Here is a 24401-nt window from a genome sequence, read left to right as displayed (position 1 = left end):
GAAAACATAAGTAATTGATGGAAAATTTTTGTTTTGGGCATCCCAAAAATTAATAAGTCTATAGTCTTCCTTATTGCTGTTTGTAAATTATAAATTAAACAAAAATAAATAGATATCACTCATGTGGCAGGTCGTCATAATATTGGTGGTAGTCTCTTGGCAAAGAAGTTTTTATATATTGCAAATCTGCGTATTTTCTGGCTGTTAATTTTCTTCTTTCTTGGTGAAGTTGAGTCAAATTAGACCATTCAGTTGGCACAACACTTCTGTCCATTCTTTGTTGCAAATAGCTCCATGGCTCTGGTAAACGCAATTTATAAAATATTTCACATTGCGGTGTGTATTTTATTTCACCAATATCGGTGACTTTTGATTCACCTTTTCCGCGACCAGGACGAATTGTTTTGAAATATGGTATGCATTTGAAACATTTGGAAAAATTGTGATCCAAATACTCTACCATATAAGGTGTCGGTTTCTTTCGAGCATTGCGACATATTTCAATATACTCTGCTGGTACATTAATAATTCGGTGTTTAATGGCGCGCTCGATAACTGAATGGACGCTGTCAGCTTCCATTTATATGTGTCCCGTTTCGAGTATTTTTTGCTCAATTGTTACGCCGTGTTTAATAGATGTGTTGAGCAAAGCGTTACTCATAGTAACATTCCTATTCTGGTACGTGCACCCATTACTATAAAGAATAATTTTCGTATCAGCTGCATTCTCGGTAAGTTTTGGAACTATTTTATTCTCGATGAAGTATACCCAAATGCAAGCAAATTCTTCCGCAGATACTCCACCTTCTACTTCATTCCATATGAAACAATAACCATCATGACTTATCAATCTGTGAAATACCAAATACTTGGGATTTTGGTGCCATTAAGACCGCTTGCAGATCGACAGTAAACACAAAGGCCTCTTCGATTTTGCCTTTTTGCTTCTGTTCCCTAGCTTCATGTTTCTTTGTCTGGTGAAGATTGTAGACGTCATCCAAAATATCTCCCACAGAACTTCGAGCACAGATTTCACACTGATCTTTTTTAGGGTAATGTAGGCCCAGATTTTTAACAGCAAATGCATCATGAAACGCCGAAATAGAGAGTGGGGTTCCCCCACGTGCCTTACAAAAATTCTCTACGTAAAAATCAAATAGTTGTTTTTTTTTCTGGCAAAAGATATTTTTTGTTCGTTGTTGAACGACAGTAATGTGATTCCATGGTCGCTAGAGAAGCGAAAAATGAATTATGATTTTGACGTGCAATGCTACAATTTTTTGTGGTGCGTTCTGTGTAGTGTTTATTGAAATCGTTGTCTGTTTGACCCAATTTAGCACCATTCGTTTGCCAATGCTAAGAGTGTTCAAAAAGAATGTTTGGCAAACTTTAACATTTTTTTGCTGTACCCTTACATGGTATTGTAATGTTCGACCCCTTCTTGTCTGGTTTTTATCTTTACGATTTCGCATTCTTGCAGGTGTTGTTACTTAAATCAATGTATTTATGGAAGTTTGTTTCTCTTTCCAATCCATTTTCCAGAACTGTTTAAAGATTACTTGTCTTTGGTCTTCAGTGACTTCTGCACAGTGGAGGGTAGCAGACCAAGTGGCTTTTTTAGACCTACATCGTTCTCCAATAACTCTTGCATTTCTAACTCTCCGATGATTCCACACGCCATTATCTTTTTTTCACCCAAGTAAAGTTTGCCATTTTTGCTCAGTGTTTTATTTTTTGCTGCGAACCTAGCCTGATTAACAACTTTTCCACTTCTTTTGTGCGTTTGTGATTTTAAAGGAAGGTCTAGCGACTCGTACGAAACGCTATTAAAGCCGTAAGACACCAGTCCCATAACTCCATCATCTACCTGATTACCATATTCGCTGAAATACTCGTTATTGATTTTATCAGTGTCTATTGAAATGTGTAAATATATGCAATTTTAGTCCAATTCATATTCATTAAATTGAATTTTATATTTTTTACCTTTAAATAACAAATAAATTAAAATAAGCAAAGAATTTTGCTTGAGCACAGAAAACAACACACAGCACTATATGTAGAAATCACATTAGACTAGTCAGAATCAGTCAGAAACAGTCAGAGACAGTCATGGACTGCTGGAACGTGTTCCGGTATGCGGTTCTCTGACTGGTATTATATATGATTTTTATGTTTGACATTTGTACAAAGTTTGGTCAGTAAAAGTACCGGAACAAAACTATTGTCAAGTGGACTTAGCGCGTGCGTTTTGTCATATGTTTACATTTCACTTTTGCACACCGCTGCTTAGATCACTTTAAAATAAGAGTCGACAAGGTTTTTTTTTTTACATAGTATGTGTTTTCAAATTATCTACCGAACTGCATCAGAATTAAATTTTTGGCAAAAAATGGACTTAGCACCTTTGCACGTTAAGCCGACGATATTTATATTCGGAACAATATTCGGATGGCAAAAGCAATATTATTTTATTCAAAGTCAGTGGCACACTGCTCTTTCCCTGGTTCTTACTAAAAGTTATGTCTTACGCAACCATTTCGAGCATATTGTTCTATTATTCTGCGCCTTCTGCTGCCGTTCGAGCCACTGAATTATCATATAAATACACTCTATATAAAATTATCTTTACTAACAGCCCTACTGTGGTAGTAGATCTTCACAATTCAATGTATTCGCGTACTTCACCTATGGATAGCCTGCTAAATTCCAACTGATTGACCATCACTTGGACTTCGCCGCTTTTATACTCTCAACAGCTTCGTTCAACTACTTCTCCCAGTGTCTATACTTTTCTCGAACAGTCTTCTCGATTAGCTAGTTATTAAGTTATATCAACTGGTGAATCCCAACTTATCTATAAAAAAGTTATTTATTTGCTATAGGAAAGTTATAGTATTGTTATTGTAAAGTTATCGTTACCAGAATGTTAGTGGCGATGGGTCTGTTTTCGGAAAATGATCGATTTTTTATCGAAATGGTTGCGATTTATTACCGAAAATTATCGATAATCTATAGAAATGTCTCTGACATGTTATCAAAAAGTTATCATTGCGTTAACGAAAAGTTATCGATTTGTTATTGGGGTGTTAACTATTTGTTATGGTCAAGCTATCGATGCGTTATCAATATGTTATCGAAAAACCATCGAATTATTATCAAACTATATATCGGTTACTTATTGAAAAGATATCGATTTTTTCGACTTTTACCAATTTGTTATCGGTCTGTTATCCATTTACTGTAGACAACTTATGAACCAGATACCGATAAAACTTCAATATAACATCGATAACAATAAGTACCTCGCATATGTGTCTCCCGAACAAGCCAATAAAAAACCTATAAGCAGCCGATGACTCAGTGATAACAACCCGTCGATAACTCCCCTTTCGATAGTATGCCGATAAAAAAAAACAAGAATTTGTTAGCCATTAGAAGCCTACGAAACTCTTTTCAAATAGCCAAATGTTATTTGTTGGTGGTAAAACTAAATTTGTTGTGGTTTATATTCAACTCCTGGGTGAGCTCTAGCTAAACATTTCTCTCAGACAGCAAGAGTGAGCGCCGATTTAGGAATAATATATTACAACTGGCGTGTCTTTTTCTGGGAGAGTACATATCTAGATTCACCAAATTTCTGAGCGCTGTTATTTTTTCAGGTACAGGAAAATGGTTTAGTATGTTAAGCTGTTGTACCAGGAAGACAACTTTCTCTATACTGCAGGAGTTCTTGCGAGCCCAATGTGTAGCTTATAGGACCATCATAATACGTAGTAACTGTTTAATATGTAACTGATCCATTGCGTTTTAGATAAAAGTTAATAAAGGCGTCGTTGTGCAAAATTTTTTTTAAATATTTATACTTGTGCTTATATCTCAATAGCAGTATTGAGCTACGAGAAAATTTTAAAAATTGCATAAAGGGCACTCAATGAAGTTTTGCTAGCGGATAGAGTTGCATGTGCTCAAAGGTGAAGCTGGTTGTACTTAGGCCGCATGCATACAATTCAACAAATAAAATAAAATAAAAACAAAAATACAATCTACAACTGTCTGTAACTATGCTTTCTATTTTGTTTGCAACACTCACACAACAGTTTGAGAGGAAATAATATCGCGATATTGCAAAAAGTGACTGTTAGTTGAGTAAAATATAGTGTCTATACTAAAACGAAAATATAGAAGGGCAGAAAGGGCTTTGCAGCTTACATGAAACGTAGATATTGAAAAAATCCTAAAAAATATTGCTCGTTCAACAAGAGCTTTACTCGCATTCGAAGTATCCAACAGCTACAATTTAACGCACGCCACATGTGTTAAGACTTTATTTCTATTTTTGGTAATCGCTGTCAGTGGGCTTTCATTTTGTTGCATTTTAAGCTGAACGCTACAAAGTCAACAGGCAATGTCACTGCGGGGGAAAGTCGATAGTTATCTCATGCGATAGTCATATCGTGCTATGCATTGGACGTTTCAATAAATGCCACCAAAATTGTGAAGAGCGTTGGTTGTATAGAATATTCAAGGAAAGAAAGATTTATGCGCTCTAATAATGCGATATTAGTTTTTTAGAACGTTACAAAAATACTAAACAGAAGTTGATGCTGATATGTGATAATTCAGAAAGAAATATTTTAGTTCTTTTCTAACGTGACTCAGAAGTCAAAAATTAAAAATTTATGAGGAACTCAACTTAGTTCAACCATTTTTCTGCTTAAGTTTATAAAAACTGATTTAAGTTGATGTAAAAAAAAAAAATAAAAATCTAAGCCCATGATTGCACTGCAAAAAAGTAATTAAATATAGATCAAATAAGTTAAATTATGCACAATGTGTTGATTTGTAGTAAAAATGTGATATAATGTAATTGTTATCAATTGTGAGAAAACTCCCTGAAGAAGATGCGAAAGCATGAAACGCGTAGAAGGGAGAGGAAAATTCAAAATTGTGTTTATAACTACCGTCCACAAAGCTTCAACTCAGTATACAAGAAAGCTTGCATCATTCAACATTAAAGATCTATACCCGTTGATACCAAAACCTGAAGTTATTATGGAAGCCGCATACCAAATGTTTGCAACACAAAGAAGAAAGTACAATAGTGCAAGGAAAACTGGCCACAAGTTGAAAATTACTTTTAAGTAGAACTATTCCATATTCAGTAACAACGGACACATGCGTATAAACGGACTGGGAACGGATACCAATAGATCCCTATGACGGGAATGCCTTTATGGCTAGCTGTAGGGCAAAAAGAAATGGATGGTGGATGGCATGAAAAAAGCGTTATGCATATTGCTATGCCACAGTATTTCGTTCCGCTACACTAAAACAATTTTTAGTTTTTAATCTCCTGTTAAATCCCAGTAATAACTAAGCGCACTGAAGTCGTGAGTGAATACGCAATGGTCCGACTAACGGTTTGTTGGCATTGCGCAGACGGCATTGTACAAAACTTTCTTTTGACTGTAAGTTGGTTGTATTGAAAAAATATTTCAATTGGGCACAAAACCCGTGCAATAGACTCTGTGTAGTCTGAATGCTGTTTCCATCGTTCCCAAAAAAATCATATGAAAATATTTCCTGGAAACAATTTTTAAGAAAAATACTAAATATACTATATACCTAGAATTCAACTAGCAGATTTGAAGTGAACCGAGTCACTGATATTGCGCAGCTCATAACATAAGTCTTTGAAAGGATGGCTTTAAATATTTAAAATTGTTAAATCAAATAGCTGCCTCGGTGGTCGGACTTTAATGACACAAGTACCTTACTGGGTTTTTTTTTTTGTTTATTGGGTGTTGGGGTAGCGCACTACCCTCAAATGGCCCAATGAAACCAATTCTGTTCAAGTGTCCGCACTCCGTGGGACCGCCGCTAAGCATAACGTCACACTGCACTGCCTTTCAGCATGCATCAATTTCGTGATAACTATAAAGGTCATCTTGCTCACACCAGTCCGCAAATTCAGGAAACTAAATTCCTAATGGAAGGCTACGCTCCAAAAACTCTGTGTACAGATAATATTTCGCCGTGAAAACGGGGGCAGTGAAACATTACATGTTCTGCACTTTCCAATTCGGAGGACAGAAAGGAACCTCCTCTATCCCTCGCTTATGTAGATATTCCCTGAAGCCGCCGTGCCCGCTCAATATCTGTGTCAGTTGGTAATTTAGTTCGGCATGTTTTCGCTCGTACCATTCCATTATATTCCGTACTAGCATGACGGTGCAGCGCCCTTTCTCGATTCTTCCCACCGTTCTTGCCACCTAACTATTGTTCGTGACCTTCCGCTTTTCTTAGCATCTTCAGATGGTCGTCTGATTCCAATGCCATACAGATCGGCCATTTCACCTGAGAGTAGATCTATTGGGATTTTCCTGGATAAAACATGGATCGCGTAGTTGGACACCGTCCGATAAGCACATGCTATTCGTATTGCAGTAATACGGTAGGCTGCTAGTATATCTGTTTGGTGGACCATTTTAGATCCGTGTCATACTGATGCTGCATATAATATTATCGAGCTGGTTACGTTGTATAATAGCTGACGGGTAGCTTTGCCTGGGCCGCCGATGTTGGGCATTATTCGCGTAGGGCTCCACTAAATCTAGAAACTTTCTTCCCACCCCCCTGAAGTGGTCCTTAAATTTGAGTTTTGAGTCAATGTTTCTCCTAGATATTTCAAGGAAGGCTTTGAATTTATTTGATAATCTCCTATGGTTAGGGCTAGCTCATCCACGGTCCACTTTAAGCTCACCAAAACCACTTCTGTCTTATTGCTAGCCATCTCCAGCCCCATATTCGTCAGCCATTCCTTTATTCTTCCCATGGAGTCATAACATAATACTTGGAGCAGATAAAGTTTCTCGGCCACTGCTACTACGACAATATCATCTCCATGGCCGACAGTTTCCATGCCTCCGGGAAGGTCGATTTGTAGCACACCGTTATACATCCAAAGAGTTGGACCTAGAACATATCCCTGGGCGACACTGCCCGTGATGTTGTGCTTTCTTGGCCCCTCATCCGTATCAAAAAGGAGTACTCTGTCGCTTAAAAAGCTACCACTTATTCTGAGTAGGTAAGCAGGTGGCCAAACTCAGTACACAGAGCTTCCTTTCACTTTGGCCTCCATGGCTCCGCGGGCTATATTGACAACTGTTTGTATTGTGTCTATCGTAGATCTCGATTTTCGAAATCCAAAGTGACAATTTGACAGCCACACGGGCTTTCCAGGGTCTGCTATAGACGCTCACTATTAATATGTTCGAAATAGTGAGGTCTAAAAGGTTATCTTGCACGATATGTTTGATAGCAAATGTGCTACCGACGCTATTTCCTATTTAGTTATCTCGTCTGTGTCCGTTATAGCTATCGCAGGCTCGGAAGTCCAATCTAATGGCTGTAGTGAAGTAACGCCAAAGTTGTGCCTTTTCAGAAAATCGTTTTATCACTGGCTTTGGTTGGTCGGAGGGCACGCAGGCAATTGTAGATAATTTTATTATTAGTTTTATTGAACTCTATATTATTATTATAATTTTCTTTTTTCGAATAACAGGGGACGTACGTTCCCATCATATCTTGGAATGCTATTACATGGGGTGCGCTTGGAGGGATGAGCTTTCTCATTTTGCTCTAAAAACCCACGCGATTGCACCTTAAAAGGTTTCATTGTGACAAGTACTTGGGCTCTGAGGAATCGGCTGCAAATTGAGCCAGCTTATCTTGCTATGGAAACCCCCGATTAAGGATAATAAGCTAAAAGCCATGCTTTCAGAATATTTCACTAGCCAGTTTAAAATTACAAGCGCATGGTTAATGAAGCAAATGATAGAAAAATGTTTACACTAATATCTTTTCAACGACAGTTAGTCAGTTGTATTTTTTGAAGTGTGTCGGCGAAGAAATCGGCACCCAGGGCTAGGTTACATTTGATGTGGTAAGTTGAATGCGTTGCCTTCAGGAAGTTAAATCAATGCAGGAAAGTCCACTAAGCTAATGTCGACGTTGCACTTACTAATACCGATATTAATTATATTAGACAGCAGTGAGAACTGCAAACGCCGTTTGGCGCTACTGACTGCGGAGTTTTGATGCGGTGGTTACCCGTGAATAAAGAGCGAATAGCGAGAAGCCACACAAGTTTCGAGGACTTTGCGCCATTAACGAGGACTATCAGCTAGCACATAACACCCAGAAAAAACCATATTTTCCCCGAATCATATTTGGAAAAGCGCCACCATCTTGGCTGACGTTAAAGAAAACTTTCTTTAAAATCAGAGCTAGGTAAGAAAGCTTCTCAAAGATAGCTTTCGAGAAAGCCCAGAGCAGAAGGATGACAACTTATGAGGTCAAAAAAAAAACAAGTAACGAAGGTTAAGTTTGGGTGTAACCGAGCATTACATACTCAGTTGAGAGCTATGGAGACAAAATAAGGAAAATCACCATGTGGGAAAATGAACCTAGGGTAACCCTGGAATGTGGTTGTATGACATGGGTATCAAATGAAAGGCATTAATGAGGGTTTTAAAAGGGAGTGGTGGTTGTTTTATAGGTGGTCGCATTTTGTGATATCGCCATAAAGGTGGACCAGGGGTGACCCTAGAATTTGTTTGTACAATATGGGTATCAAAAGAAAGGGGTGACCCTAGAATTTGTTTGTACAATATGGGTATCAAAAGAAAGGTGTTAATGAGTATTTTAAAAGGGAGCAATCCTTAGTTCTATAGGTGGACGCTGTTTCGAGATATCGCCATAAAGGTGGCCCAGGGGTGACCCTAGAATTTGTTTGTACGATATGGGTATCAAATTAAAGGTATTAATGAGGGTTTTAAAAGGGAGTGGTGGTTGTTTTATAGGTGGTCGCATTTTGTGATATCGCCATAAAGGTGGACCAGGGGTGACCCTAGAATTTGTTTGTACAATATGGGTATCAAAAGAAAGGGGTGACCCTAGAATTTGTTTGTACAATATGGGTATCAAAAGAAAGGTGTTAATGAGTATTTTAAAAGGGAGCAATCCTTAGTTCTATAGGTGGACGCCGTTTAGAGATATCGCCATAAAGGTGGAGCAGGGGTGACCCTAGGATTTGTTTGTACAATATGGGTATCAAATTAAAGGTATTAATGAGAGTTTTAAAAGGGAGTGGTGGTAGTTGTATATGTAAAGGCGTTTTCCAGATATCGACCAAAATGTGGACCAGGGTGACCCAGAACATCATCTGTTGGATACCGCTAATTTATTTATATATGTAATACCTGCCAAGATTTTAAGGGTTTTTTATTTCGCCCTGCAGGACATTTTCATTTTCTTCTACTTAATATGGCAGGTGTCACAACCATTTTACAAAGTTTTTTCTAAAGTTATATTTCGCGTCAATAAAACAATCCAATTACCTTACCATGTTTCATCCCTTTTTTCATATTTGGTATAGAATTATGGAATTTTTTTCATTTTTCGTAATTTTCGATATCGAAAAATTGGGCGTGGTCATAGTCGGATTTCGGCCATTTTTTACACCAATACAAAGTGAGTTCAGATAAGTATGTGCACTGATTTTAGTAAAGATATATCGATTTTTGCTCAAGTTATCGTGTTAACGGCCGACCGGAAGGACAGACGGTCGACTGTGTATAAAATCTGGGCGTGGCTTCAACCGATTTCACCCTTTTTCACAAAAAAAGTTATCGTCCTAAAATCTATGCCCCTACCAAATTTCAAAAGGAATGGTTAATTTTTTTCGACTTAAGGCGTTGAAAGTATCCTAGACAAATTAAATGAAAAAGGGCGGAGCCACGCCCATTTTGAAATTTTCTTTAATTTTTGTATTTTGTTGCACTATATCATTACTGGAGTTGAATGTTGACATAATTTACTTATATACTTTAAAGGTATTAAATTTTTTGTTAAAATTTTACTTAAAAAAATTTTTTTTTAAAAGTGGGCGTTGTCCTTCTCCGTTTTTTCTAATTTTTATTAAGCTTACATATAGTAACAGGAGTAACGTTCCTGCCAAATTTCATCATGATATCTTCAACGACTGCCAAATTACAGCTTGGAAAAATTTTAAATTACCTTCTTTTAAAAGTGGGCGGTGCCACGCCCATTGTCCAAAATTTTACTAATTTTCCATTCTGCGTCATAAGTTCAACTCATCTACCAAGCTTTGTCGCTTTATCTGTCTTTTGTAATGAATTATCGCACTTTTTCGGTTTTTCGAAATTTTCGATATCGAAAAAGTGGGCGTGGTTATAGTCGATATCGTTCATTTTAAATAGCGATCTGAGATGGGTGCTCAGGAACCTACAGACCTTATTTTATCAAGATCCCTCTAAATTTACTCAAGGTATCGTGTTAACGGACGGACGGACGGACGGACATGGCTCAATCAAATTTTTTTTCGATCCTGATTATTTTGATATATGGAAATCTATATCTATCTCGATTCCTTTATATATGTACAGCCAACCGTTATCCAATCAAACTAAATATACTCTGTGAGCTCTGCTCAACTGAGTATAAAAACCACAAGGCATTCCGTTACACAGTTTTGCTGTCTTCGCAAAAGCAAATGTCCGGTTCGCTACAATGTAGCTATTTTTACCTTTGTATCTATCGTGGTTTTGCTTTTCTTTAAGATCATGTTAGAACAATTCAAGGTCTACAGGAAATTAAAATTTATTTTTAAGTCAGACTAAAATGCTCCAACATGACGCTAACTGATTGTACTCACAATGATAATGTATTAGTCTGATCGAGTGAAAGTGTGAATCAGTCGATGTACGCTCTAATAAGTTAGCCTATCACTTTAAAATAAACGGCTTTTCACCCTAAATATTGAAATTTACTAAAAGTTCGGTTTATTAACTGAATTTCAAGTTTTGGTTTAAAATCTATTTTATTTTCATACGTATAAAAAAATGACCGCAAACATATTTATCAACAATGTTATGAGTTCAACATAAAACAGGCACTCATACACATGCACCACGAACTAGAAAAAATGAATGAGCCCGGCGTGATGGTATGCAGAAAAATAAAACCAAAATATAAATGTATGCAGACATTGTTGCAAATATGTGAAAATGTCTGCGGTGTTAGGAGCACTGTAGTATACATACAACGAGTCAGAGTTTGCAAAGCAAAAACGCAATTTGTATTGTTTTTGGCATTTATAGACCCAAGACTCAATTAGTAGATCATGAACGGGTAAAAAAAATGTCAGACTTCCATCTTAACCTTTTTCTTGATAGTAGATTAGACTCACGAACTGGCCCATATCTCTGAAGAGAGAAGATTTTAGGCTCACGATGGGCATACTAACTGGACGCTGCCTTCTGGTTTTACATGCTTATATGTTAGGCCTCATTAGTAATAGCATATGTTGAGAGCTTGAGCTACAGGAAGAAACGGCTGAGCACGTTCTGTGTTCGTGTCATGGAGGGAGTGATTAAGTTAGGTCATAGAAAACTTCTAGTATTTGCTAAGAGGACGGAGTTATTATATAACATAAGTCCTGGAACCTGATTGGGGTTCTTCCGTTTGGTCGTCAAATAAATTCTGGTAACACTCTCGCCACATGCAGCCATTGTGAGATCTTTAACCTAAACTGATCTCCCAACCTAAACGAATCTACCAATGGAGGGAGCTGGACCAAAATCAGAGATCTTAGGTACTTTAGATAATAAATATAGTAATGGCCTGGCCCGAGGAGTTTAATATGTTTTATGCTAATTCCGAATTAATAAATTTGAGGAGAACATTTTCATATTCAAAATATACTCGAAGGGCTTGCCAAACTTCTGCCGAGAGACGACCCTGTTGGTTTTCTCGGCGCTTAAGTCGGGGATCATTGATTAGTTACGCCAACGCGCAATACAGCAGAGGCTGAAGGCATACAGCGGACGCTGAAGCGCATATGTAAATCTGTAAAGCATTAAAATGCGACATCTAGTAGTAGATAGCAGCACAAATTGCGAATGAATTTATTCATATTCTAGTACCTACTTAATCTGCGGTGATAGTCACGATTACAAACTCTGCCTCTGAGAAAATGCACATCGCCTTGTTCACATCAGTTCGGAATAGTATCGGAACTATGCTGAAGCTGTGCTGGCATTTTGTCGCCATGACTTTTGTATTATTTTTCCCATTAGCTAGTAACTTTTCTATTACAAATATTGTATTAAGTTTGTCCTGCGTTATATTAAGTATCTGAAACAGTTCGAAACGATTTAGCGTAATCACGCGTACGTTAACTTTGTCACTCTGCAGTAAGGAACTAAGTACATATTTAATGCAAACATTTTTTAAAGCCGCCTTAAGCAACGAATCTGTGCTATTTTATTTATGTGTAAACGTGCTGGTATGAAAATGAATATAAAAAAAAAAAACAAAACAGTTTACAAATATTCCAAAATATGCCGAAACTGAAAAACAAACCAAATAAAAGATATAAAATGATTATTAAAAAGTAGATGCAGTTATGTGTGATGAAAAAATTATAAATAATAAAATAAATATTTGTTAACAATGCACTCACCTGCGTATATTTACGTGAGTTTGCATATGCACTTCAGTTCAATTTAATGGGTGCAACATTTAAAATAATTTTTAGTGCATTTCTAATATCAGTGAAAATGCAGTTGTTATTGTTGTAGCAACACTTTCTGAACGTTTTGGGGAGTTTTATTAAGATACTAGCCCGACCATATCCGGAAACGATTTAAGATTACCCCATTGAACCCTCTACGCGATCCCGCGCCCACAACACCTGGTTCCATGAGAAACACGTACAACTGCGCCTGCTAAATCTTTATATATTAAAATTACGTGTCACATTGTTTGTCCGCGATGGACTCCTAAACTACTGAACCGATTTTGAATTTGTTTTGCACTCCGTGTGTAGTTTGATCTAACTTGAAATATAGGATAGGTCATATCTCAGTTTATAGTCGCAATATTATTTTATTGCAAATTTTTTTATATGTTTATACGTAATAAAAAAATGTTACGTATACGCACCGGCACTCATATTTTCAGGTGGGATATACTTCCGTGTAATCGGTTGGTATTTAATTAAACAACGTGCTTATCACTAAAAAATATTGTAGCGAATGATATCAAGTATAGCACATCACCAGGCCCGACGAGGCGGGAAGGGGGTGGGGGTTTACCTCCGGCCCCGAGGTTTCTGAGGGGGACCGCGATTTAGGGATACCAAGACATTTTTTTAATTCAGGAGAGTTAGTTAGTTGTTCCATGTGCAATTTTTAAGCCGAATTTGAAAAGCAATGAATATCTGCATTTCGTTTTAATATTATAGTGAAGTGTGAAAAATAAAAATCTATATATGTGACCCGGTCTATGAAAAAAAAAACAACTGTTAACAGCTCTTTCTCGCAATTTCTTTTTTGAGTCATAAGCCACCTTTTCAAAGACCGGATCACATATATAAAAAGAAAGGCTAAAATGTGTGTTAGTCGGTCGCCGGTGTTTGGAGAAATGCGTCGGTCGATTTTGTTCAACCTTTCACAAAAGCTGCGTATAGCTCACGCGGTGGTTATTACGTAGGTTCGGTTGCGATCGACGTACAGGGTCTCAAGATATAGGCCGAAACGTGGACCCGGCTACCCTTACAATGTGTTTATTGAATATGAATAACAAATGAAAGCTGTTGATAAATGCTTTAGTAGAGGGTAATTTTCATACCCCTGGGTGACTAGGATCTCGAAATATAGGCAAAAACGTGGGCACGTGAATGCCTAGACAGTGTTTATACAATATGGATATCGAAGGGAAGCTGTTTATGAGTGCTTTAGTATAGAGTAATATATTATACCACTAGGTGACTAAAGTCTCGATATATAGGCCAAAACGTTGACCCGGATACCCCTAGAATATGTGGGTAATATGGATATCAAACGAAAGCTGTTGATGAGAGCTCTAAAGTAATTCTCATTATGATATTCGATTTAGTTGCATCAACCTGAAAAACTGATAAATATGCATGCGAAGCCGAAATAAAGACATGAATTAATAATACCCACAATTGGTATATGAGTTTGCCTACATTAGTATTTACGATGCTTTTTTCCGGGAAGTAGACCAGAGACGGCCTGGGACTGAGATTAGGACTAGGACTGGGACTGAGACTCGGAGTGGGACTGGGACTGGGATTGGAACAAAATACATACCGCCCTCTGGGAAAGGCAATAAGGGATGAGGAAGAATGAGAAGAACTTGAGAGAAGAAATTTAAGGCAGAATAACGTCCGCCGGGTCTGCTAGTTATTATATAAAACATGCCTATTTGTAACAGGATTCGTCTCGCATAGATGAGGTTGGCAATGGGGTTGTGGAAGCTATGAATTGTGCTTGTCAACCCATTGAAACCTTGCCCAGTTGGAAAGGATTGCCGCAATATAAATAAATTCTTCCTCGACCTGTTTTTCAAGCTCAGTGGAAAGCAAACTATTTTGCTCAAAATTGTTGTATCAAGAGATGTTGTTGTTATATCAAGAGATATACTTTCTTGGACAATGCCACGAGCCATATATCCGAAAAAAAATTATAGGGACTAACGAACCTGATTGGAGAAGACGGCTATGGTCTTGTTAACTAAGAGATCAAGGTACCAAATTGCATAAGGCATAATTATGGGGATGACCCAGTAGGAGAAACCTTGTAAAAAATTTCTAAGAATCATTCAGAGAGTAGGTTATCGGCACAGCTCAACGTGGATTAGAGGGTGGCCTCCACTCCACTTTATGCATCTAAAAAAATTACAGTTGTGTGTAAACTACATGTACATCACCCTCTCTCTATAATTGGTTATTTACAGCGATTCTATCCTATACTATGGAGTCCTTGGTTGGAGTACAACCTAACAATAAAGAACCCAACCCAAAAAATTAGAGAGGGTAAGCAGGCTATCAATGCTTAGTATTACAAAAGCCCTGAAAACAACCCCGACGGCTGCACTGTATGCCATTCTGCACATTCCACCTATAGAACTGGTGGCAAAGAAGATGGTTTTTACAACTGCAACGAGGCTCAGTACATCGTGGCATCATTTACAATTACAGGACGACTAGACTACCTAATTCCGCATCTGTGCTTCGAAGGAGCTCTTAGAGCCACAATAGAGGTGAATGTTTGGCGAAAGAGTGCTCATATTGCGGAGGAGGCGATACACGTACACACCAATGGTCCCAATGTAGTAGTGCGGTATACTGTGCTGATCCGGAAATAAACAGATTCTGCAAGCTGCCAGATCACCATAGCAGTTTTCATTAAGGCGATTAACCCACATAGCACAGCATCTTAAAAAGTGTTGAAGTGTAAGACATCCGTGGAAAAAATCGGAATAAGGAGAACAGACATCTATATGAGGTCCCAGGGCATACAGGAATAGATGGAAATGAACTAGCTAAAAATTGCACATCTCACACAACTTGCTCCCTAAATTTGTCAGTTAGATTAGGCGAGACCAGGAGAATGAGAGAACAGCACATGATCGCCCAAGCGGGAAAGGCGTGTACCCAAGCGCGGGGCTGTAAAGTGTCGAAGATCATGTGCAGGTCTTACAACCTTACACAAAGTTACTCCTATCATTAAAAAGAGATAGACTTATTACGGGTATTCTGATGGACACCGCCTTTGGACGTCACATGCCTTTAAATTAGGCTTGGTCAAAGATAGCAGATTTAGAAAGTGTGAGTTAGACAATGAAACGATCGGACACGTTTTGCGCTTGCCCCCTGCAATTGCCAGGCTAATATTCCTGCTATAAATAGTGCCACAGTTGTCAGATATAAAAGCAGCAAATTGCATAGGTCCTAGAAAGCTTCTAGCGCATGCGAAGAGGATGGAGTTATTTTTATAACACAAGTCCTGGTTTTTTCAGTTTGGTCTTTAATTAAACTTCTGGTAACATAACGGACTTATTCAATCTATGCGAGGCCTGACCGACCGGCCAGTTCAACTTAACCCAACCTTACGAATTTGATTTTTGTTCGAGACGACTTTAAACAGGCGAAAGTGGTAATTGATTAATTTAATTCTTAGACTAGCTTTGTTTTTGCAGTTAGTACTTTCTCTCATGGTCCAATGCCGCATCTTACAGCGACTGGTTGCTCAAGTATGGCCAGCAATGTATGCAACAGCTTCTGATTGCTAGTGATTTCCGCATTTATAATGCTAACGCAAAAATTAAATCGCATTAAGTCCCATTTTTTGTGTCAACTTTTTATGGAAAATTTATTTCCAACAAAACATTAAATTGGGGCTGTGCATGAACAGCTCCAAAATATTTTCAATTTAAAATGATAGTTTCTCAAAATTGGTTGAACTTTTTTGGGCTTTGAGTTGTTTTTGACATTTGTACGCTGTACCTATTGACTTGAGCAGCAGTGTACATATGTACATAAGTACAAAAGTATATTTGGATTTGCTTTTGCATTTTCACTGGATTATTTCACTCACTTCGTTTGAATGGTGGCCTGTGAATTGTTGTTATTTCAATGTCTATAGGTATGTTCACGTCGTTGTTGGCGCACACTGTTTAAATAATTAAGTAAACAAAAGGCATAGTTGGACAATTGAGCAGTTTTCAAACAAAACACAGCAAACAAAAATATTAACTAAAAATGAACAAAGTGTAGTAGTTATTTACCGCCAATGTCGCCAGCTGTTTTACCCACACGCACATACATGCACACAAATACAAATACATATTTTAGGCGTATTAAGCAGTAAGCGCAAATTTTTTCCCAGCTGGTTTTCTTACTTCTTTATTATTAGTTTCGTTTAATGTTTTTCCGTCAATTTCTATACAAAATTGGACAATTCTTTAATTCATTTTTGAGTAAATTCCTCGAGATCTAAAACACTACAACTTAGAAAACGCATCGCAACCCGATGACAACATTACGGAAAAAATTTTTGCTAGGTGGTCCAGGGATCGTGAATATTCTAAAAAACGTGCGAACTTGGAAATTTTGCTTTCGTGTTTTAAGAAGCTCCCCAATGACTCAGTAAACTGAAACGTTCAAAGAATCCTTAAGCTCAATTAGGTTATAATAAAAATGTTTTATTTATGGGATAGGGATAAATATATTTGCAGATACTTAGAAAGTCTATTTACAACATGTAGAATCTTGCGACCGCTATTTGAAAAATTTTGCTTTCAATTTTCAAGGATCTTCCCGCTAATCCAGCTACCTAAATCCTTGAGCATAGCTTTGGGTTCTGTTAGGTTGTATTACATAGAATAAAGGAGTTTTCTAGAGAGGGATCGAGATATTTAGAAATATTAGAAAGTCCATTTACAACTGGGAAACTGGGAAAATATACGGAAAACGGTCAAAATTCTAAAATCAAAATTCTGAAATAAAAATTCCGGAATCAAAATGGACGCAGAAGGGTGTACTACGCAGAAGGACATCAATGTGGCGGCAGCCACGGTTATACTACCCACCCGGACTTGGCATGGCGTAGGCCAGGGTTATTTCTTATAAGCGCGGCCGAGGGCCGCCTATGCAGAAAGGTGTTCCTCCACGCAGAATTACTGTGCATGGCGCAGCCGGTGTTGGATCGGCTTTTTCCAGAATATTGACTTCCATAATATTGATTTCCGGTGTTTCGACTTCCGGAATTATGAATGCAGAATTTCCAAAAAAGCAGAATTTTGACCCCAACCCAAAATATACTACCAATGGTCACCGAGTGGAGGGAGGGGGATAAAAAGTTGTAGAAAATGGGTCACGTAGTTTGGGTACGTTCCCTTATATGATTATGGAAAACAAGTAAGGAAGACCAAGTTCGGGTGTAACCGAACATTACATACTTAGCTGAGAGCTTTGGAGATAAAATAAGGGAAAATCACCATTTAGCAAAATGAACCTGGGGTAACCCTGCACTGTGTTTGTATGACATGTGTATCAAATGGAAGGTATTAAAGAGTATTTTAAGAGGGAGTGGGCCATAGTTATATAGGTGGACGCCTTTTCGAGATATCGCCATAAAGGTGGACCAGGGGTGACTCTAGAATGTGTGTTGTATGATATGGATATCAAATGAAAGGTGTTTATGAGGGTTTAAAAAGGGAGTGGACATTAGTTTTATATTTGAAGGCGTTTTCGAGATATCGACCAAAATGTGGACCAGGGTGACCCAGAACATTGTCTCTCGGGTATTGCTAATTTATTTATATATGTCATACCACGAGCAGTATTCCTGCCAAGATTCCAAGGGCTTTTGATTTCGCCCTGCAGAACTTTTTCCTTTTCCTCTACTGGTAGGTGTCACACCCATTTTACAAAGTTTTTTCTAAAGTTATATTTTGCGTCAATAAACCAATCCAATTACCCTGTTTCATCTCTTTTTTCATATTTGGTATAGAATTATGGCATTTTTTTCATTTCTCGTAATTTTCGATATCGAAAAAGTGGGCATGGTCATAGAATCTATGTTCCTACCGAATTTCACAAGGATTGGTAAATTTTTCTTTGATTTATGGCATTAGAGTATTCTAGACAAATTAAATGAAAAAGGGCGGAGCCACGCCCATTTTGAAATTTCCTTTTATTTTTGTATTTGGTTGCACCATATCATTACTGGAATTGAGTGTTGACATAATTTACTTATATACTGTAAAGATATTAAATTTTTTGTTCAAATTTGACTTAAAAAAATTTTTCTTTTAAAGTGGGCGTGTAAGTCATCCGATTTTGCTAATTTTTATTTAGCACACATATAGTAATAGGAGTAACCTGCTTGCCAAATTTCATCATGATATCTTCAACAAATGCAAAAATTACGGCTTGCAAGACTTTCAAGTAGGCGGTGGCACGCCCATTGTCCAAAATTTTACTAATTTTCTATGCTGCATCATAAGTGCAACGCACCTACCAAGTTTCATCGCTTTATCCGTCTTTGGTAATGAATTATCGCACTTTTTCGGTTTTTCGAAATTTTCGATATCGAAAAAGTGGGCGTGGTTGTGGTCCGATTTCGTTCATTTTAAACAGCTATCTGAGATGAACACCCAGGAACCTACATACTAACGTTCATCAAGATACCTCAAAGTTTACTCAAGTTATCGTGTTTACGGACGGACGGACATGGCTAAATGAATTTCTTTTTTCGCCCAGATCATTTTCATATATAGAATTGTATATCCATTTCGATTAGTTTATGCCGTTACGGATTACCGTTATGCGAACAAAGTTAATATACTCTGTGGGCTCTGCTCAGCTGAGTATAAAAATTTTTCTATAGTGGACAGAGATCGAGATATTTAGAGATAATTAAAAATTCCATTTACAACATGTGAAATCTTGCAACCGCAGTTGCTTCCCGTAGAGCCAGATTCTTCAAACTAAGAACATACTTTAAAATCTCATCGATGTAACATGAGGGAAAAAAATTTTCGCTAGGTGATAAAGGGATCGTGAATATCAAAAAAAAAAAAAAAAACAAACTTCCGAACTTAGAATTTTTTTTCGAGTTTTAAGGAACTTTCCGAGCTGAAAATTTCAACAAAATTTTGGGCTCTATTAGTTTGTAGTATTAAGGATAAAAGAGTTTCTAGATGGGACAAGGATCGAAATATTCAGAAAGTCCATTTAGAATTTTGGAATTTTGCGAACAGTTTTTAAGTAACTACTCAAAAATGAAACCTTACACATAGTTTGGTACTTTAACAATGCACCAAAGAAGAAAATAAAAAGAAGGAACACAATTTTTAAGCACTTTTTTATACAAATGAGCCAGCAGAAATGAAAAATGTCACTTTAAACAAAGACATAATCTTGTTGATCTTTGATATTGAATCACAACTACTGTAAAAATGTGTATGGGGCGGCTCAGGAAGTGGTTGATTATATTAAAATTTGAATATCAAAGTTCGACTTATATATTTCGATTATATTTTTGACAATTTTTGTTGTTATATCGGCCTACTGAATTATAAGAGCGCGCGTTCGAATCAAGCTCAAGGCAATATTTATCTCTAATTTCTGTTTTTATGTGCAGGTCCCTTTTTCGCTCTTATTTGGAATTCAAATCTATAAATAAAGTTTTGGTTGTAAAGATATAGATTCGTGCTATTAGCGAGCTTTGGGCATTATTGGTCGTAGTGCTTTTGTTTAGCTAGAAAAAAACTTTGTAAAATGGGTGTGTCACCTACCATATTAAGTAGAAGAAAATGAAAAGTTTTACAGGGCAAAATAAAAAACCCTTCAAATCTTGACAGGAATACTGTTCGTGGTGTTACATATATAAATAAATTAGCAGTATCCAACCGGTGATATTCTGGGTCACCCTGCTCCACATTTTGGTCGATATCTGGAAAACGCCTTCACATATACAACTACCACCACTCCTTTTTAAAACCCGCATGAATACCGTATTGATACCCATATCGTACAAACACATTCTAGAGTCACCCCTGGTCCACCCTTATGGCTATATCTCGCAAAGCCGACCACCTATACAACTACCACCACTCCCTTTTAAAACCCTCATTAATACCTTTAATTTAATACTCATATTGTACAAACAAATTCTAGAGTCAGCCCTGGTCCACCTTTATGGCGATATCCCTAAATGGCGTCCACCTATAGAAATATGTCCCACTCCCTCATTAGATACTCTTTAATACCTTTCATTTGATACATATGTCATACAAACACATTCCAGGGTTACCCTAGGTTCATTTTCCTACATGGTTATTTTCCCTTATGTTGTCACCATAGCTCTCAACTGAGTATGTAATGTTCGGTTGCACCCGAACTTAACCTTCCTTACTTGTTTTGTATTGAAATTTTATGTAAATCTCTCAAACAGACAGAAACACATATTTTTTATGTATAAAAATATTTACTTTGCATTTTAAGTGCTCGAACAATTGGATTAGTAGCAGATGCGGGTGGTATTTTTTCAATATATTTTTTATCGTAAACTCTATTGCATTCATAAAAGGGAAAATAAAATAAAAAAAGTTAATGCATTTATGTGCAAATATTTGATGATTAATCAATTCTTTTTCTTTATTTTGTTGCAGGTAAATATGAATATTTTGTGCATTTCATTTGTTTTGCTTTAAAACAACAGTAATCCTGCTTTTATACTATGGAATTTAAATTTCATATGATCTATAATTTATAAATAAATTAAAAGGTAAGCTTTTTGCTATTTTATTACATCGTTGAATTTTTTATGCTTTGATTGGATGATAAAAAGGGCTCATGATGTCATCTTGAACAAATTGAATAAAATAGATTGTTGTTTAATTACAACAATTTGGTAGACCAACAAAAAAATTACTAGCCTACTCTTACATAGCCACGGAAAAGCCGCAAAAATGCAGTCGGTCTGAGCATGTGTTCAAATTGAGTTCGATGTCTGATATGCTACCATAGACAGCTGATAAAATATTATCTTTCGAAATTTTGTTATTAAATTGCAATTAATACACTGTGTGATACGAAAAAAATACTTGCGAAGTCGTACCATTTTTCTAGTAGATGTCGAAGATCTAAGAATGACTGCATATAAGATTTTCCCCATACACTACCAAAATTGTGAGCAACGGTTGAAATACGGTTTCTCGTACCCTTATGTCCTTGCGAGCCAATCATTTGGTTAGATATAACCTGATTCTCAGTTTCTCACCGGATCGTCAAAGGAGATATTGGGAACTTACCAATGATTTAAACTAGAAAAACATAACATTATTGTGAAAGTTTTCCTAATGAATAAATTTTGTATCCCTTTCTCTAGTCTCCTCATTTTTGGTGCTGTATGCACTAATCTCTAAAAATACTATATCAACCTTGCATTGCATCAACCGGGCAAATGAACTATTAGCTCAATGTGTATTCGGCTTCTTATATATGCTGAAAACTGACTTAGTTATTAAAATTTTATTGAATACAAAATTTGAAAAAATTTAAAATTGTATCAAAAACACTAAGAAATATTTATTTGTGCCATTGTTTTTATACTCAGTTGAGCAGAGCTCACAGAGTGTGTTAACTTTCATTGGATAACGGTTGGTTGCACAGGTATAAAGGAATCGAGATAGATATAGACTTCCATATATCAAAATAATCAGGATCGAAAAAAAATTTGATTGAGCCATGTCCGTCCGTCCGTCCGTTAACACGATAACTTGAGTATTATAGGTATCCTGATGAAATTTGGTATGCAGGTTCCCGGTCACTTATATCAGATCGCTATTTAAAATGAACGATATTGGACTATAAACACGCCCACTTTTTCGATATCGAAAACTTCGAAAAACAGAAAAAGTGCTAGAATTCATTACCAAAGACGGATAAAGCGATGAAACTTGGTAGGTGAGTTGAACTTACATATGTCGCAGAATAGAAAATTAGTAAAATTTTGAACAATGAGCGTGCACCGCCCACTTTTAAAAGAAGGTAATTTAAAAAGTTTTGTTAGCTGTAATTTGGCAGTCGTTGAAGATATCATAATGAAATTTGGCAGGAACGTTACTCCTGTTACTATATGTATGCTTAATAAAAATTAACAAAATCGGAGAACGACCACGAAGTCGAATTTTAACAAAGAATTTAATATCTTTACAGTATATAAGTAAAGTATGTCAACATTCAACTCCAGTAATGATATGCTGCAACAAAATACAAAAATAAAAGAAAATTTCAAAATAGGCGTGGCTCCGCCCTTTTTCATTTAATTTGTCTAGGATACTTTTAATGCCATAAGTCGAACAAAAATTTACCAATCCTTGTAAAATTTGGTAGGGGCTTAGATTCTAGGACGATAACTTATTTCTGTGAAAAAGGGCGAAATCGGTTGAAGCCATGCCCAGTTTTTATACACAGTCGACCGTCTGTCCTTCCGCTCGGCCGTTAACACGATAACTTGAGCAAAAATCGATATATCTTTACTAAACTAACTTCATGTACTTATCTGAACTCACTTTGTATTGGTATAAAAAACGGTGGAAATCCGACTATGACCACGCATACTTTTTCGAAATCGAAAATTGCGAAAAATGAAAAAAAAATGACATAATTCTATACCAAATACGAAAAAAGGGATCAAACATGGTAATTGGATTGGTTTATTGACACAAAATATAACTTAAAAAAACAAGTAAGGAAGGCTAAGTTCGGGTGTAACCGAATATTACATACTCAGTTGAAAGCTGTGGAGACAAAGTAAGGGAAAATCACCATGTTGTAAAAAGAACCTAGGGTAACCCTGGAATGTGTTTGTTAATGATAATTTTAAAAGGGAGTGGGCCTAAGTTCTATAGGTGGACGCCTTTTCGAGATATCGCCATAAAGGTGGACCAGGGGTGACTCTAGAATTTATTTTGTACGATATGGGTACCAAATGTAAGGTGTTAATGAATATTTTAAGAGGGCGTGGGCCTTAGTTCTATATGTGGACGCCTTTTCGAGATATCGCCATAAAGGTGGACCAGGGGTGACTCTAGAATTTGTTTGTACTATATGGGTATCAAATGAAAGGTTAATGAGTATTTTAAAACGGAGTGGGCCTTGGTTCTATAGGTGGACGCTTTTTCGGAATATCGTTATAAAAGTGGACCAGGGTTGACTCTAGAATGCGTTTGAACAATATGGGTATCAAATGAAAGGTGTTAATGAGTATTTTAAAAGGGAGTGGGCCTTAGTTCTATGGGTGGACGCCTTTTCGGGATATCGCCATAAACGTGGACCAGTGGTGACTCTAGAATGCGTTTGTACAATATGGGTATCAAATGAAAGGTGTTAATGAGTATTTTAAAACGGCGTGGGCCTTAGTTCTATAGGTGGGCGCCTTTTCGAGATATCGCCATAAAGGTGGACCAGGGGTGACTCTAGAATTTGTTTGTACGATATGGGTATCAAATGAAAGGTGTTAATGAGTATTTTAAAAGGAAGTGGGCCTTAGTTATATAGGTGGATGCCTTTTCGAGATATCGCCATAAAGGTGGGCCAGGGTTGACTCTAGAATTTGTTTGTACGTAATGGGTATCAAATGAAAGGTGTTAATGAGTATTTTAAAAAGGAGTGGGCCTTAGTTCTATATGTGGACGCCTTTTCGAGATATCGCCATAAACGTGGACCAGGGGTGACTCTAGAATGTGTCTGTACGATATGGGTATCAACTTAAAGGTATTAATGAGGGTTTTAAAAGGGAGTGGCCCTTAGTTGTATATGTGAAGGCGTTTTCGAGATATCGACCAAAATGTGGACCAAGGTGACCCAGAGCATCATCTGTTGGATACCGCTAATGTATTTATATATGTAACACCACGAACAGTATTCCTACCAAGATTTCAAGGGTTTTTTATTTCACCCTTCAGAACTTTTTTATTTTCTTCTACTTAAT

The 24401-nt window shown here is 37.0% G+C and overlaps 1 protein-coding gene and 1 pseudogene across 3 annotated transcripts in view; one reads left to right on the top strand and one right to left on the bottom strand.

Annotated features, from left to right (window-relative positions):
* Positions 1-24401, top strand: part of mgl (megalin) — an 822751-nt gene that overhangs the window by 239745 nt on the left and 558605 nt on the right. The gene's annotated exons all lie outside the window — the stretch shown is intronic.
* Positions 745-16723, bottom strand: LOC137247787 (uncharacterized; annotated as a pseudogene).

This window comes from Eurosta solidaginis, chromosome 4 (assembly GCF_040869045.1).
Source record: "Eurosta solidaginis isolate ZX-2024a chromosome 4, ASM4086904v1, whole genome shotgun sequence".
NCBI lineage: Eukaryota > Metazoa > Arthropoda > Insecta > Diptera > Tephritidae > Eurosta > Eurosta solidaginis.
This window is presented reverse-complemented; position numbering and strand designations above follow the sequence as displayed.